Source organism: Somniosus microcephalus, chromosome 5 (assembly GCF_052327205.1).
Source record: "Somniosus microcephalus isolate GS21.2 chromosome 5, FLI_Smic_1.0, whole genome shotgun sequence".
NCBI lineage: Eukaryota > Metazoa > Chordata > Chondrichthyes > Squaliformes > Somniosidae > Somniosus > Somniosus microcephalus.
Genome location: NC_140991.1, coordinates 277,060,389 through 277,076,833, shown reverse-complemented (window position 1 = coordinate 277,076,833; position 16,445 = coordinate 277,060,389).

The window sequence follows — 16,445 nt, the reverse complement described above, 5'->3', positions numbered from 1 at the left end:
CTGTCTGAGCAGCCAATCAAAAGCAGAATTCTCACAGACAGTGATCCAGGAAGTGGGGCAACTCTTAAAATTCTTAATCTACAAAATGTTATAGAGAACAAAGCAAAGATTGAGGCTCTCATATGAGGAAAAGTTAAGCCTGAAATAAAGATGAACAAACTTTTTAAAAAATTAAAGTTTTTTAAAAAATTTCTTATAATTTTAATTTTTATTACAATGGATAAGTTTGACATTGCACAAAATTAAAATTAGTTTTTCAGGGCCATAACATTTGTTCAGCAGTCAATACGCTGTTAAAACCCCAATTACACCTATTCCCTCTAGGTCTAAGTTTTAATGGGGTATTAACAGCGTAATTATGGCGGAAGTGCCAACATTTTCATCAGTTTCCACAATTTGAGAGTTTTCACTGATTGCTGGCTCTGTGGATGGGGCGGGGGAGGGGGAGGCACAGTGGAGGAGCAGTGAATGACAGACTGCAACTTAAGGATTTCCGTATTAGGCTGCGCATGCACGAAATTCTGGAGTTGCGGTCAGTTTCAAAAGCAAATTGACGGCAAATGCTGCCATTTCGCCGTCATCAGGACTGTAAATTCCGGGCCACTATCTTTGTCCATACTTTCTGTCTCCTACTTTCCAACCTATTACCAACCCATACCACAAGGTTACCTCAAATCATCTGTATTTACCTTTAGAAAAATAGAATCTCTGGGGGCGAAATTCATTATAAGAACATAAGAACATAAGAACATAAGAAGTAGGAGCAGGAGTAGGCCATACGGCCCCTCGGGCCTGCTCCGCCATTCAATAGGATCATGGCTGATCCGAATCTAGACTCACATCCACTTCCCTGCCCTCTCCCCGTAACCCCTAATTCCCTTATCTGCTAGGAAACTGTCTATCTCCATTTTAAATTTATTTAATGTTGCAGCTTCCGCAGCTCTCTGGGGTAGCAAATTCCTACCCTCTGAGTGAAGAAGTTTCTCCTCATCTCAGTTTTGAAAGGGCAGCCCCTTATTCTTAGATTATGCCCCCTAGTTCTAGTCTCACCCATCAGTGGAAACATCCTCACCGCATCCACCCGATCAAGCCCCCTCACAATCTTATATGTTTCGATAAGATCGCCTCTCATTCTTCTGAACTCCAATGAGTAGAGTCCCAACCTACTCAACCTTTCCTCATACGTCAACCCCCTCATCTCCAGAATGGGTGCTAACTTCTGAAAAGTTTGAGATTTAGTGCCAGGCACTAATGAATCTCGCTGCATGCAAAATTCAGTGTCATCGCTCAAAGAAAGGATGGGAGCGCTAAATCAAACGCTAATGACCCAGCTCAGTGGCGTTAGACTCAAAGCGCTTACCAATATCAGGTGCAGTCTAATCGCTAGTCATCATTGCCACAGGCTCTTTCCCGTTCTTAAAGGGGAGGTTCAATCATTCTCAGCATTGCTGGTTCTGCAGCTGTCTCAGCAAGCAGCAGAAGGCCAAGGAGAAGGAACCGGACCACTGAAGGAGGTTTCATTATGGCAGATCAACAGCCCAGGGAGAGAGCTCACAGATTCTGCGACCAGACATTGGAGGCGTTGGTCTTCGCTGTGGGGAGATGAAGGGTGGTGCTGTACCCGGCAAGTGGCAGGAGGCCCTCGCCGCAAGTCTTCCGTGCCACATGGTTGAGTTGCCCAGCAGGTCTCAGGCAGCACTGTGGTCCCCAGGGCACCCACACAGTGCAGGAAGAAATTTAACAACCTCACTCGGGTTGTCAGGGTGAGTCAATGCTTTAACAAATGCTACATACCACCATCTGAACCGCAGTCTGTACACACTGCCCAAAGCACCACACCCTCAGCACTCACCCACCAACAACCTCCACCTACCAACACTCACACTTACATCTCACACCTTGCATACAATGACAGCTATTCAACTATGGCAGGCAGGTCTCCCAAACACATTGCTCCACACTCACTCACACACTTTCCTTTCTCTTGCAGGCCAAGGTCGCTCACAACAGCAGGGAGCAGGAGCTCACAGGCGGGGACATCCTGACACCCAACCACTTTCTGAGCTGGAGGAAAGAGTGCTGCAAATCATTGGGTATCAGGTGGTGGGTGTCGTGGCCACTGGCGACCTTGACCCCTTTGGGGACAACAACGGTATGTTCACCCCTACTCCTTCTCACATCCCACTTCCCCCTCACCCCACGAGCCTTTCCCACTTTCCAGCTATTCATGCTGTATGCATGCCTTTCTCCCTTCCTGCCCCCCTCCCCTCACCTTAACCCGACTCTTGTGCCTTTATGCTTTCAGTTAATGAGCAAGCCCCTGAGCAGCCTGTCCCTGATGGTGTCATAGAGAGTGAGGCGGAAGAAGAGGACGAAGAACACACCCCATCACTGCATGTCTCACCCACAGGCAGCAGCTGAGATACTGGCACTACTCATTTTTTAGAGGCTAGTATCGTAGTGGGATCTGCACTGGGTGAGGCACTGGCGACGAGTGGGTGGCAGCAAGGCCAGGGGGAAAGGGTAGCTCAGGAGTCAGCTCCTCGGAGGGCGAATTTGTGCAGATATTCTGCTGCACAGGACTCAGATGAGGACCTCGATGGGGAGGCCCTTAGAAGAAAGGTGATAGGCATGCACACAGAGATGATAGATGCAACGGCAAGGGTGCCTGCGAGCCTCTCGGCAATGGTAAGGAGCATGGAGGAGTCTGCCTCCAACATTGCACAGAGCTCTGTGCACACCATGGAGCCCATCATTTGCAGTCTGCAAAGGATGGTGGACTCCCAGAGAGACCGTGGTGACCCAGACCTGATGCCGCGTGTGATGGGCAATGTCGCAGCTTCCATTGCAGCACAGGTGAAAACCACGCAATGTCTTAGTGCTGTAATGCAGTCTATGCTTGGTGCCATCGATTCTCAGACTGCTCTCATGCAGTCTCAGCTTGATGCCACACAAGCTCTGCCATCGTGGCTGGGTCAACCAACGTCCACCGGGGCTTTCACGGTGTCGCAGCAGGCCAGCCATCTGTACTCCAGCCGATTGGTAGTGATGCTGAGGTGCTGCCCCGGGGGAGTGCCAGTGGGTCAGTGGAGCAGGAAACTGCTGTCCTCTCTCAGCATGACAGCATTCCTGCTCCCATGACTGGCACTCCGCCATTGCCCTTGTCACTGCCTGTCTTCCAGCCAGCCCAGAGTGCAGCCGCCCATGCTGAGGTAGTGCAGTCTACAGCCAGGCCTTCCAGGCCCAGAGCTGGTCGAGGGCGTCCTGCAAGGCCATCTGAAGTATCCCGCACCAACACTCAGCAGCCTTCCACCCGCCATGCTGGAGCCACTGGGCCAACACTTCGTAGGAGCACTAGAGTAGGCAAAGGCACTGTAACGAGGGGCACTAACAGATTGCAGAAGGCTGAATAGATAATATTGTTGTTGTAAATATGTGTTCACTGATTATTGATAAATTTATTAATTGGCTTTGGATGATTTTGTGATATCTCTCATTTCAGCTTTGCGCTGTGATATGGCCTGCAACAGGGATGGAATGATGGGGATGTGGTGAGCAACGGGGATCTGGGGTTTAATTTATTGGAACCGCAGTCTGATGAGGCGGTCATGGACTGTCCTTCCAGAATGCCAATTGAGTGGCTGCCTCCTCCCTCGCTCCTGTTCCTCCTCTCCCTCTTCCTCCTCCTGAGGTGGTCCTGCAATCCCTGGTGGCAGGGGCAGGGCTCTCATGATGGCCTAGTTGTGGAATATGCAGCAGACGACGATAAAATGGGACACCTGCTCCGGCGAGTACTGGAGGGCTCCTCCTGAGTAGTCAACGCAGCGGAACCATTGCTTGACCACCCCGATGATCTGCTCAATGATGTTCCTGGTGGTAGCATGGCTCACATTATATGAATGCTGAGCATGTGAAGGAATGAGTCATACCTATTCAGAAAAATACACCATCCTATGAACAGAATTCTGACTTTATTAAAACATGACAAACTGGGTTTAAAAATCTAAAAGCCTCGACACAAAGCTGTAAACAGAATACAGGCTTTTGAGATAAGATAAGTTGTTAAACCAAAGCTGTAAACACCATACAGGCTTTTGAGATAAGAATCAGTTGTTGACACTGAAACAATAGCCCTATTCAAGCAGAGGATTAGAGCTTCCAGAAAGTCTGAGCTTTGGAAAGAACACAATAAGCTATGCCCAGTTAAATTGTTTTAATTGTTTGTACCTACGATGGTATGAGGTGCGAGTTGGGTAGGATTGATTGGGGAATTTCACTCAAAGGGTTGATGGTGGATGGGCAATGGCAAGCATTCAAAGATCACATGGATGAACTACAGAATTTGTTCATCCCAGTTTGGCATAAAAATAAAACATAAAAGGTGACTCAACCGTGGCTAACAAGGGAAATTAGGGATAGCATAAGATCCAAGGAGAGGACACATAAATTGGCCAGAAGAAGCAGTAAACCTGAGGATTGGGAGCAGTTTAGGATCCAACAAAGGAGGACAAAGGGATTAATTAAGAGGGGGAAAATAGAGTATGAGAGTAAGCTTGCAGGGAACATAAAAACTGACTGTAAAAGCTTTTATAGATATGTTAAGAGAAAAAGATTGGTGAAGTCAAGCGTAGGTCCCTTGCAGTCAGAATCAGGGGAATTTATAATGGGGAACAAAGAAATGGCAGACCAATTACATACTTTGGTTCTGTCTTCACAAAGGAGGACACAAATAACCTCCGAAAGATGTCGGGGAACATAGGGTCTAATGAAAGGGAGGAACTGATAGAAATCAGTATTTGTAGGGAAATGGTGTTAGGGAAATTGATGGGATTGAGGGCCGATAAATCCCCAGGGCCTGATAATCTACATCCTAGGGTACTTAAGGAAGTGGCCCTAGAAATAATAGATGCATTGCCGGTCATCTTCCAAAATTCGATAGACTCTGGAATGGTACCCATGGATTGGCGGGTAGCTAATGTTACCACACTGTTCAAAAAGGGTGGTAGAGAGAAAACGGGGAATTACAGACCGGTAAGCCTGACATCAGTAGTGGGGGAAATGCTAGAGTCCATTATAAAGGATGTAATAGCAGAGCACTTGGAAAAAAGTGACCAGATCGGACAAAGTCAACATGGCTTTACAAAAGGTAAATTATGCTTGACTAATCTACTGGAATTTTTTGAGGGTGTAACTGGTAAAATAGATAAGGGAGAACCAGTGGATGTGGTGTATTTGGATTTTCAAAAGGCTTTCGATAAGGTCCCGCATAAGAGATTAGCATGTAAAATTAAGGCACATGGGATTGGGGGCAAGGTATTGACTTGGATAGAGAACTGGTTGGCAGACAGAAAGCAAAGAGTTGGAATAAATGGCTATTTTTCTGAATGGCAGGCAGTGAATAGTGGTGTACTGCAGGGATCGGTCCTTGGACCCCAGCTATTCACAATATATATTAATGATCTGGACGAGGGAACTAGATGTAATATCTCCAAGTTTGCAGACGACACAAAGCTGGGCGGGCGTGTGTGCTGTGAGGAGGATGCCGAGAAACTCCAGTATGATTTGGACAGTTTGGGTGATTGGGCAGAAGCATGGCAGATGCAATATAACATGGATAAATGCGAGGTTATCCACTTTGGTGTCAAAAACAGGAAGGCAGATTATTATCTAAATGGCAATAGATTGGGAGAAGGGGAAGTGCAACGAGACCTGGGCATCTTTGTGCACCAGTCGCTGAAAGTAAGCATGCAGGTGCAGCAGGCGGTTAAGAAGGCAAATGGTATGTTGGCCTTCGTAGCGAGAGGGTTTGAGTACAGGAACAAGGATGTCTTGCTGCAGTTGTACAGGGCCTTGGTGAGGCCACATCTTGAGTATTGTGTGCAGTTTTGGTCGCCTTATCTGAGGAAGGATGTTCTTGCCATGGAAGGAGTGCAGCGATTCACCAGACTGATGGCAGGAATGACGTATGAGGAGAGATTGGGTCGATTGGGCTTGTACTCGCTGGAGTTTAGAAGAATGAGAGGGGATCTCATCGAAACTTATAAAATTCTAACAGGACTAGACAGACTAGATGCTGGAAGGATGTTCCCGATGGTCGGGGAGTCCAGAACCAGGGGTCACAGTCTAAGGATAAGGGGTAAGCCATTTAGGACAGAGATGAGGAGGAATTTCTTCACCCAGAGAGTGGTGAACCTGTGGAATTCTCTGCCAAAGAAGGCAGTAGAGGCCAATTCATTAAATATATTCAAGAAGGAGTTGGATATATTTCTTAAGGCTAAAGGGATCAAGAGATATGGAGAGAAGGCAGGAACAGGGTACTGAATTTGGATGATCAGCCATGATCTCATTGAATGGCGGAGCAGGCTCGAGGGGCCGAATGGCCTACTCCTGCTCCTATCTTCTATGTTTCTATGTTTCTATGTTTTAAACCAACACTTTGTAAACAGGCACATGAAAGAGCACAATGGTATAATGTTAAGGTGTCATAAACCAACACTTTGAGAAACAGAAACACAGAACATTAAAGAACCATGGCCTAGAAATTCATTTGGGCGCGCCAGCCGTTAGCGCCTTAGGAGGAGTAGATCTCGAGCGCTAGGCACTTAGTGCCCGGGCGCAGCGCGATCTGCGCCTCGCCCCAACTTCAGTACACATTTAGCGCCGGCGCAAAGTCTTAGCGCGCGCCCTGCTGCGCGCGCAGATCATGACATCATTTACTAGTGCAACGCCCTTTGTGCGCCCCGAACCAGAACTTCACTCGCGCCAGCCCATTGTGCGCCGGGCGGCCCTAACGACTGTGAAGTGGAACGGTACACAGCCGAGGTGGGCCGCGGGGAGCGCTAATTAAAGGGCACTTACCCTGCAATATAAAGGCCAGCCATTTTGCAGCATTCACTCTTGTGCAACGGTTTTTTGGAGAGAGACCAAGGAGGAGAGCTTACTGGTTTGGACCAACACTAGGACAGGTATTTTTGGCTCAGGCCAGAGCTTAGCAAGTATCTTTGCCTTCATTGAGAGCTCAGTGTTTGCCAGCATATAATGGGGGCTGCATTGGGTGCCAACGCTGACTTTCAGCCTTATGCCAGAAGGGCTTACAGACGCCGTGAGAGAGTGGCAGCCCTGGCTAGATGCAGAGGGGGCAACAGGCGTCGCCAACTGAGGCCTTACCCACCCAGGGTATACCGCCAGCAGTCCTCCTATCTGACCATGTCTGCCGCGATGTGTGTTAGGAGGCTGCGATTCAGAAGGGAGGTGGTTGCAGACATCTGCCAGCTGCTTCACAGAGATCTGCAGCCACAGCTGATGCGCAGGGCGTCTCTGTCGGTGGCAGTGAAGGTGACGGTGGCGCTCAACTTCCAACCCACCGGCTCCTTCCAATCCGCTGCTGGGGACATCGCTAACATCTCCCAGTTCGCCGTGCATTGCTGCATCCGCCAGGTGACCGAAGCCCTTTTCAGAAGGAGACATCAATTCATCTCCTTCCCCATGACCCTGGACAAGCAGCAGCAGCGTGCAGTGGGATTTGCAAGAATAGCGGGCTTCCCCATGGTGCAGGGTGCCATTGACTGCACGCATGTGGCTTTGCGGGCACCTCTGGAGCATGCTGAGGATTACCGCAACCGGAAGGGCTACCATTCCCTCAACGTACAGCTGGTGTGTGACCACAGGCAGCGCATCCTAGCTGTCAATGCCCACTTTCCAGGCAGCAGCCACGATGCCTTTATCCTGCGACAGACAACTGTGGCTGACATGTTCCAGGCACAGCCTCACCCAAGAGGATGGCTTATCGGAGACAAAGGCTATCCTTTGTGTACCTGGCTCATGACCCCGCTCCGCGCGCCCACGACCCCTGCTGAAGAGGCATACAACGAGAGCCATCAAGCGACTAGGAACATCATAGAACAAACAATCGGCGTCCTCAAGCAATGGTTCCGCTGTCTCGATCGCTCCGGGGGAGCCCTCCAGTATTCGCAGGAGCGAGTCTCCCAATTCGTCGTCGTTTGCTGCATGCTGCACAACCTGGCTATCCGCAGGACTCAGGCACTGCCACCTCACGTTGGACCACCACCTCAGGAGGAGGAGCAGGAGGAGCATGAGGAGGAGGAGGACGAGGAGTACCAACCCAGGAGGGAGGCAGAAGGTCCAAGGGCCGCCCGTCGGCGGCTTATTGAACATCACTTCTAGGCCCCCTGTCAGGGAATGGCTTGTGCCAATGAAAGAACATGATTGCAGCCGCTCCGCAAGCCCTCAGCCGGTTAAGGCAACAAACACTTCAAAGATCAAACATGGACAATGTTAATAAATAAAATGCTTTATTGTACAAACTCAGGGCCCTTCCCACATGAAAACCAAAAACAGACGAAACCCCCAAAAAACACTCCAACACATTACTCGCTCCCACAACCTGGAGAGGATTAACAAAACAGTGCAACTAAAATGGCCGTCATCTTCGGCCTTCGTTAAAAACAAACATCACATCCTCGGCCTTCAAAAAACAAACATCCAATTCTCGGCCTCAATAAACAAACATCCAATTCTCGGCCTCAAAAAACAAACATCCAATTCTCGGCCTCAAAAAACAAACACAACTGGCCACACATTCGACTTTTTGGCCCGCTAGGGCGATGCCTTGGCCATCTTTGTGTGGCCCCTGCCCGCCCTGCTGCTCCTCCTCAAAGTAAGGCCATTGGCTGCTGCAAGGCTGGGGGCAGGCTCCAGAGGGGCACACGTCGTGACGGCAGATGCCCTTGGGGGTCGGTCTAGTCGAGGTCTGGCCATCGAGCGGGCGGCTGTTGAATGCTGCAGCTGTGGCTGGCCAGCATCAGTCGCTGCAGCAGCTCCTGGCAGCTCCACTGGGGGAGTGGCAGTGGCGGCTGGAGGAATGGGGGCAAGCTGGCGGATGGCAGGTGCTCGCTGGTCGCCTGAGACACTGGCACTCGCCCGGGGCAGCACTGCAGCATGCGCACCAATCTGCCGAGGGACAGATCGCTGTGCTGCTGCAGCGCGCTGGGTGCCCTGGCGATGCCTGGCTGACACAGCGAGTGTGGCAGCAGTGAGTGCCCGTGTTGACCTGTTCAGTGACCTCATCAGAGCATCCAGTGACTGCACGGCACCACTGATCAGCTGCCCACTCGCTGCCTGAGCTGCCCCGAATGCCGCCCGACTCGCTGCCTGCTCTGCCCCGAATTCCGCCAAACTGATGGCCTGTGAGGCCCCGACGTCGGTCACACTCCGAGAGAGGGACTTGATGGCCTCAGGCAACCGTGCCACTACCCCCATGAGCTCCGTGTGCCGGCGCTCCGAGTCCGCGGACAAGTCCTCGAGGCGTTCCATCTCCTCGGCGAAGACCATCTCCGGACTGGAGGCCGGACTCTCCCTCTGGGGAGAAGGCCGCCGAGCTGGCCGACCCTTCCTGCGTTGCTGGACGCCGCTGGGCCCAGCAATTGGACTCCCCTCCGACCCTTCCCCCCTCTGGGGAGAAGGCCGCTGAGCTTCCACCCCCCTCCCATGTTTCTGCAGGCCGCAGGTCCCATGAGCTCCCCTCCCCTCTGACACTTCCGCCACGCTCCCCTCCAGGGAAGACGTGTCCCCTACATTCGCATGGGTTGCCGCGGATGAGGGTTCCCCTGATGGGCCGCCTTCCTCTTGCTCCTCCTCCTCCTCCTCTTCTGAGGGGCTGCCACTGGCAAGTTCAGGGACCTCCTCCTCACCATCTGAAAGCAGGAAGGCACAAGAGTAGCTTTAGAGTGAGGAGAGGGCGTCAGCGAGGGATGCATGAGTGGTGGCATTCAGCGCATTGGTCGGACAGTGGCAAAGGATGTAGATCTGATGCGCAAGTGGGACGAGAGAGGTCCAAACGTTGATGTCCTTACCATTGGTGCCCAGAACAGGGTCGGCATCTCCACATGCAACGGGGCCAATCACCCGGCCACCCATGATGCGCTCCACGCGATGTTGCAGCTCGGTGAGCGGCTGGATCTGGGGTCGGCCTCCCCCGGTCGCAGTCCGGCTCTTCCTATTATTGGCCAGCTTGGCCTGCAAGAGAAAGGACGGCCTCTAAGTACAGTGTGTAGCCCTGATCTTGTGTGCACTGCCTCCCATGGTGGAATAGCCTGGCCAGTGTGTCGCCCTGATCTTGTGTGCACTGCCTCCCATGGTGGAATAGCCTGGCCAGTGTGTCGCCCTGATCTTGTGTGCACTGCCTCCCATAGAGGGATTGATTTAATCAAATTAAATTTAAAAAAAATTATAATTAATTACATAGAATGGAGCAGATGATGTGTTACTGTTGCGAGATGTGGGAGCCGGTAGACCCCATTGAGGCTAACGGTGATTACATCTGTGACAAGTGCCTGCTGCTACAGGATCTCCAGCTCCGTGTTGATGAGCTGGAGTCTGAGCTTCAGATACTGCGACACATCAGGAAGGGGGAGAAGTACCTGGACTCTGTGTTTCAGGAGGTGGTCACACCTATGAAGTTAATTAATTCAGATGTAGCCCATGGTCAGGGACTGGACGGTGTGACCACGAGTGAGGCAGGTACGGGGATCCAGAAGGTAGTGTTGGAGGAGCCGCAGCCGTTGCTCTTGTCCAACAGGTTCGAGCTTCTTACTCCCTGTGGAGACGGAAGCAGGGGCTGCAGGGAGGATGAGCAACCTGGCCACAGCACCGTGGAGAGGGGGGCCATTCAAGAGGGGGGAGTAAATAGAAATGTTGTAGTGGTAGGGGATAGTATTATTAGGGGGATAGATAGAGTTCTCTGCAGCCAAGAGCGAGAGTCCCGTAGGCTGTGTTGCCTACCCGGTGCCAGGGTTAAGGACATCTCCTCTGGGCTGGACAGAAACTTGGAGTGGGAGGGGGAGGATCCAGTTGTCATGGTCCATGTTGGTACCAACGACATAGATAGGACAAGGAAGGAGGTTCTGCTGAGGGAGTTTGAGCAGCTAGGGGCCAAATTAAAAAGCAGAACCACAAGGGTAATAATCTCTGGATTATTACCTGAGCCACGAGCGAATTTGGCTTGGACAAATAAAATAAGAGAGTTAAATGCGTGGCTCAAAGACTGGTGTGGGAGAAATGGGTTTTGCTTCCTGGGACACTGGCACCAGTACTGGGGCAGGAGGGAGCTGTTCTGTTGGGATGGGCTTCACTTGGCCAGTGCTGGGACTAGAGTCCTGGCGGATCATATAACTAGGGCTGTAGAGAGGGCTTTAAACTAACTAGTGGGGGGGAGGTTCCCAGAGAGCAAATAATACAAATGGCAACAGAGAAGGTCATAGACTTAGGTAGCAGTGGGGAAATTAAAAACCAGAGCGTGTCAGGAAGGGGTAGAAGGTGTGGAGTAAAAGGTAAAGTAATAAAAAGGGCAATAGCAGGAACTAAGTGTCACAAAACATATTTGAAAGTTCTCTATCTGAATGCACGTAGCATTCGTAACAAAATAGACGAGTTAAAGGCACAAATAGCTACATATGGGTATGATCTTGTGGCCATTACAGAAACGTGGCTGCAGGGTGACAATGCCTGGGAATTAAACATACCAGGTTATTTAACAATCAGGAAGGACAGGCAGGAAGGAAGGGGAGGTGGGGTGGCTATGTTAATAAAGGAAGGAATCACTGTAATACAGAGAAATGATATTGGGTCAAAGGATCAGGATAATGAAACAGTTTGGGTGGAGATAAGGAATAATAAGGGGAAAAAAACACTAGTGGGTGTAGTATATAGGCCTCCGAACAGTCGCAACTCGGTTGGACGGAGTATCAATCAGGAAATAGTTGAGGCTTGTAATAAGGGAACATCTATAATTATGGGGGATTTTAACTATCATATAAATTGGACAAATCAAATTGGGCAGGGCTGCCTTGAGGATGAGTTCATTGAGTGTATTAGGGATGGGTTTCTTGAGCAGTATGTAACTGAACCGACCAGGGGGCAAGCAACCTTAGATCTGGTCCTGTGTAACGAGACAGGATTAATTAAAAATGTCCTAGTAAAGGATCCCCTTGGAATGAGTGACCATAACATGGTTGAATTCCATATTCAGTTAGAGGGTGAGGAGGCTGTATCTCAAACAAGCGTGCTAAGCTTGAATAAAGGAGACTATGAAGGTATGAGAGCGGAATTGAGTAAAGTGGATTGGGAAAATAGGTTAAAGGATAAGACGATACATGATCAGTGGTGTACATTTAAGGAGTTATTTTACAAATTCCAAAAAAAGTATATTCCACTGAGAAAAAAAGGGTGTAAAAGAAAAGACAGCCATCCGTGGCTAAGTAAAGAAGTTAAGGATAGTATTCGACTAAAAACAAGGGCATATAAGGTAGCCAAATCTAGTGGGAGGATAGAGGATTGGGAAAACTTTAAAAGACAGCAAAAAATAACAAAATGATTGATTAAGAAAGGGAAGATACATTATGAAAGTAAATTAGCAAAAAATATAAAGACAGATAGTAAGAGTTTTTATAGTTATATAAAAAGAAAAAGGGTGGCTAAAGTAAATGTTGGTCCCTTAGAGGATGAGACCGGGAAATTAATGGTGGGAAATATGGAGATGGCAAAAACACTGAATGAATATTTTACATCAGTCTTTACAGTAGAGGACACCAAGAATATCCCAACACTTGACAAGCAGGGGGCTATAGGGGGGGAGGAGCTAAATACGATTAAAATCACTAAGGAAGTAGTAATTGGTAAAATAATGGGACTCAAGGCGGATAAATCACCTGGACCTGATGGCTTACATCCCAGGGTTTTGAGGGAAGTGGCGGTAGGGATTGTGGATGCATTGGTAATAATCTTCCAAAACTCCCTGGACTCAGCAAAGGTCCCGGCAGACTGGAAAACTGCTAATGTAACACCCTTATTTAAAAAGGGCAGTAGACAGAAGGCTGGAAACTATAGGCCGGTTAGCCTAACATCTGTGGTAGGTAAAATTTTGGAGTCCATTATTAAGGAGACAGTAACAGGACATTTGGATAATCATAATTTAATAAGACAAAGTCAGCATGGTTTTATGAAGGGGAAGTCATGTTTGACAAATTTGCTGGAGTTCTTTGAGGAAGTAACATATAGGGTGGATAAAGGTGAACCAGTGGACGTAGTGTATTTAGACTTCCAAAAGGCATTTGACAAGGTGCCACACAAAAGATTATTGCTTAAGATAAAAAATCACGGGATTGGGGGTAATATTCTGGCATGGATAGAGGATTGGCTATCTAACAGAAGGCAGAGAGTTGGGATAAATGGTTCATATTCAGACTGGCAATCAGTAACCAGTGGTGTTCTGCAGGGGTCAGTGCTGGGTCCCCAACTCTTTACAATCTATATTAACGATTTGGAGGAGGGGACCGAGTGTAACACGTCAAAGTTTGCAGATGATACTAAGATGGGAGGGAAAGTAGTGAGTGAGGAGGACATAAAAAACCTGCAAGGGGACATAGACAGGCTAAGTAAGTGGGCAGAGATTTGGCAGATGGAATACAATACTGGAAAGTGTGAGGTTATGCACTTTGGCAGGAAAAATCGTAGAGCAAGTTATTATCTTAATGGCAAGAAACTTGAGAGTACTGAAGTACAAAGGGATCTGGGGGTCCTGGTGCACGAAACTCAAAAGGTTAGTATGCAGGTGCAGCAAGTGATTAAGAAGGCCAATGGAATGTTGGCTTTCATTGCTAGGGGGATAGAATATAAAAATAGGGAGGTATTGCTTCAGTTGTACAAGGTATTGGTGAGACCGCACCTGGAATACTGCATACAGTTTTGGTGTCCATACTTAAGAAAGGACATACTTGCTCTCGAGTCAGTACAAAGAAGGTTCACTCGATTAATCCCGGGGATGAGGGGATGGACATATGAGGAGAGGTTGAGTAGATTGGGACTCTACTCATTGGAGTTCAGAAGAATGAGAGGCGATCTTATTGAAACATATAAGATTATGAAGGGGTTGGATCGGGTGGATGCAGGGAGGATGTTCCAGATGATGGGTGAAACTAGAACTAGGGGGCATAGTCTTAGAATAAGGGGCTGCTCTTTCAAAACTGAGATGAGGAGGAACTACTTCACTCAGAGGGTGGTAGGTCCATGGAATATGCTGCCCCAAAAAGCTGTCGAAGCTACATCATTACATAAATTTAAAACAGAAATAGACAGTTTCCTAGTAGAAAAGGGAATTAAGGGTTACGGGGAGCGGGCAGGAATTTGGACATGAGTCTAGGTTCGGATAGGTCATGGCCCTGTGGGTAGCGGAGCGGGCCCAGGGGCCGTGTAGCCTGATCCTGCTCCTGTTTTCGTGTGTCTAATGCTGTTAGATACAGGAGATAGTCCTGTCATAGTGGATTGGCGGTTAGGATCAGATCAGCCATGATCTTATTGAATGGCGGAGCAGGCTCGAGGGGCCAATTGGCCTACTCCTGCTCCTATTTCTTATGTTCTTATGTTCTTATAACCTGGCCAGTGTGTCGCCCTGATCTTGTGTGCACTGCCTCCCATGGTGGAATAGCTTGGCCAGTGTGTAGCCCTGATCTTGTGTGCACTGCCTTCCATGGTGGAATAGCTTGGCCAGTGTGTTAAGTGCAGAATGTGCAATTGATGTTCATGCCTGTCCCATAGCTGCTGGATGAGGGCTGGCCATTAGGGCTTTCAGGTCCCTTTGCCCATAATGTGAGGTGCACATGCAAGGATGAGGAGGACACTGGAAAGGGTACTCACCCTGACAATCCGAGTGAGGTCATTAAACTTTTTGCGGCATTGGACACCGGTCCTGGGGACCTCGCTGTTGGCTGACTCCTTGCTGGCGACATGCCTCCAGGCTCTCCGGTAGACGCGGACCGGCGTGTTCCTGCCATTGTCCGGGTACAAAAGATGGCACCTCTTCTCCACACCACCAACCAGCACACTCAGATCAAGCTCTGAGAAGCGCTGCGCTCGTTCACGGGCCTTCTGCATGGCTTCAGGCGCTATTTGGGTCCAGCAGCAGTGTTCAGGCCTAGCTGGAGGGCTCCACTATCCAGGGCATGGCAGCAGACCAAGTCGACCCTTCCCCCTTAAGAGCTGGCCGGCGCCAGGGTGTCTGCTGTCAATCACGAGATGGCCGCACCTGCGCTGCGCCCGGCCTCGGCGCTCTCGCTGAACACCTCCGGCTTAGCGCCTAAAGAGAGGCGTGCAGCACCAGTTTTAGCGCTCGAGCAAACTCTTAGGGCAAAGCTAATGAATATCGGAGAAGTGGCCTCGATTTTGTGCCGGGCGCAAACTTTAGCGGCCGCCCGACTTTACCGCCCCAAAAGTGGCTACAATGAATTTCTAGGCCCATATGCCTTCATAAATATGACATCAATAGATGCACCAAACAATCACATTGTTTTTGTGTTGAACTTGGAACACATAGGAGACACGAAGTCTGCTTACAACCAGCTAAAGTGACTTAAGAATTGAATAGAAGTCCTTTGTAAAAATGGCATCAAATAGAACCACTGCTGTCACATTGTTTTTATGATAAGTTTTGAACACCTACACAGCAGACAGAATTCTGCAAGCTACCAGCTGAACTGACTGTAAGAATAGCAGGGGTCAACAGAAAGACGACTAGAGATAATTAGCTTACATCAGCAGAAAACTTCAAAGGATATACCACTGAAAAAAGGGTATGAAATATAGAACTTTCAAATAGGAAGACAGAATTTGCTGGAAGGGGCAAAGTGATTCTCAGCTTCAGAGCCAGGCTCTGAAAGCCTACAACCCCTTGAGTCTCGGGTAATCAAAGGTATTTTGATTTTGGTGGATATCCTGGATTAAGACTAAGTAAGAAATGCAAAAATGTAACGAAGTTAAGATTTGAGAATAAGGATCTCTGAGAATAAGAATTGTAAGCTATTTGTATTTTGAACTGTTAAAGTTGCGATTGAATCACCAGCTGTAATTACATGTTGGTTCTTTAATAAATCTATACATTTTTCGAATTGTCTCACATAGTACTTCTGTATCAAACTCGCAAACTCAATCTCTGTGCACTCTTTGGTGAGGAGTTGCAGAATTCTGGGGGAGTTTTCTGGACCCACATAATATCCGGAAGGTTACAGTCTAGTCAAACTTATTAAAAGTGCTATCTGGAGGATGGTAACATCTTCAGGTCATTCCTTTCTTTTAGGGAGAGATAGTCTGGACCTTTAGACCCAATTAAGCGGCTTATAGGATTCGGCTATCTCTAACTTTAGCTGAAGGTGAACGTCTGGGGAATACGCCTGATCCGGGGTAGCCCAAAAAGGGCTAGGACTAGTAGTTATCCCCTCAAGCAGGAGTGCTGGGGTTGTGGAGGGGAGTCATGAGCCAGGTGGAGAGCAGATATCCCTTGTCTCCGACCAGCCAGCCACGAGCTTGCTGTGGTGGCTCTAAGAGTGCTGGCACACTGGTCTGGCGCAGGATGAAGGCATCATTGTTGCTGCCAGGAT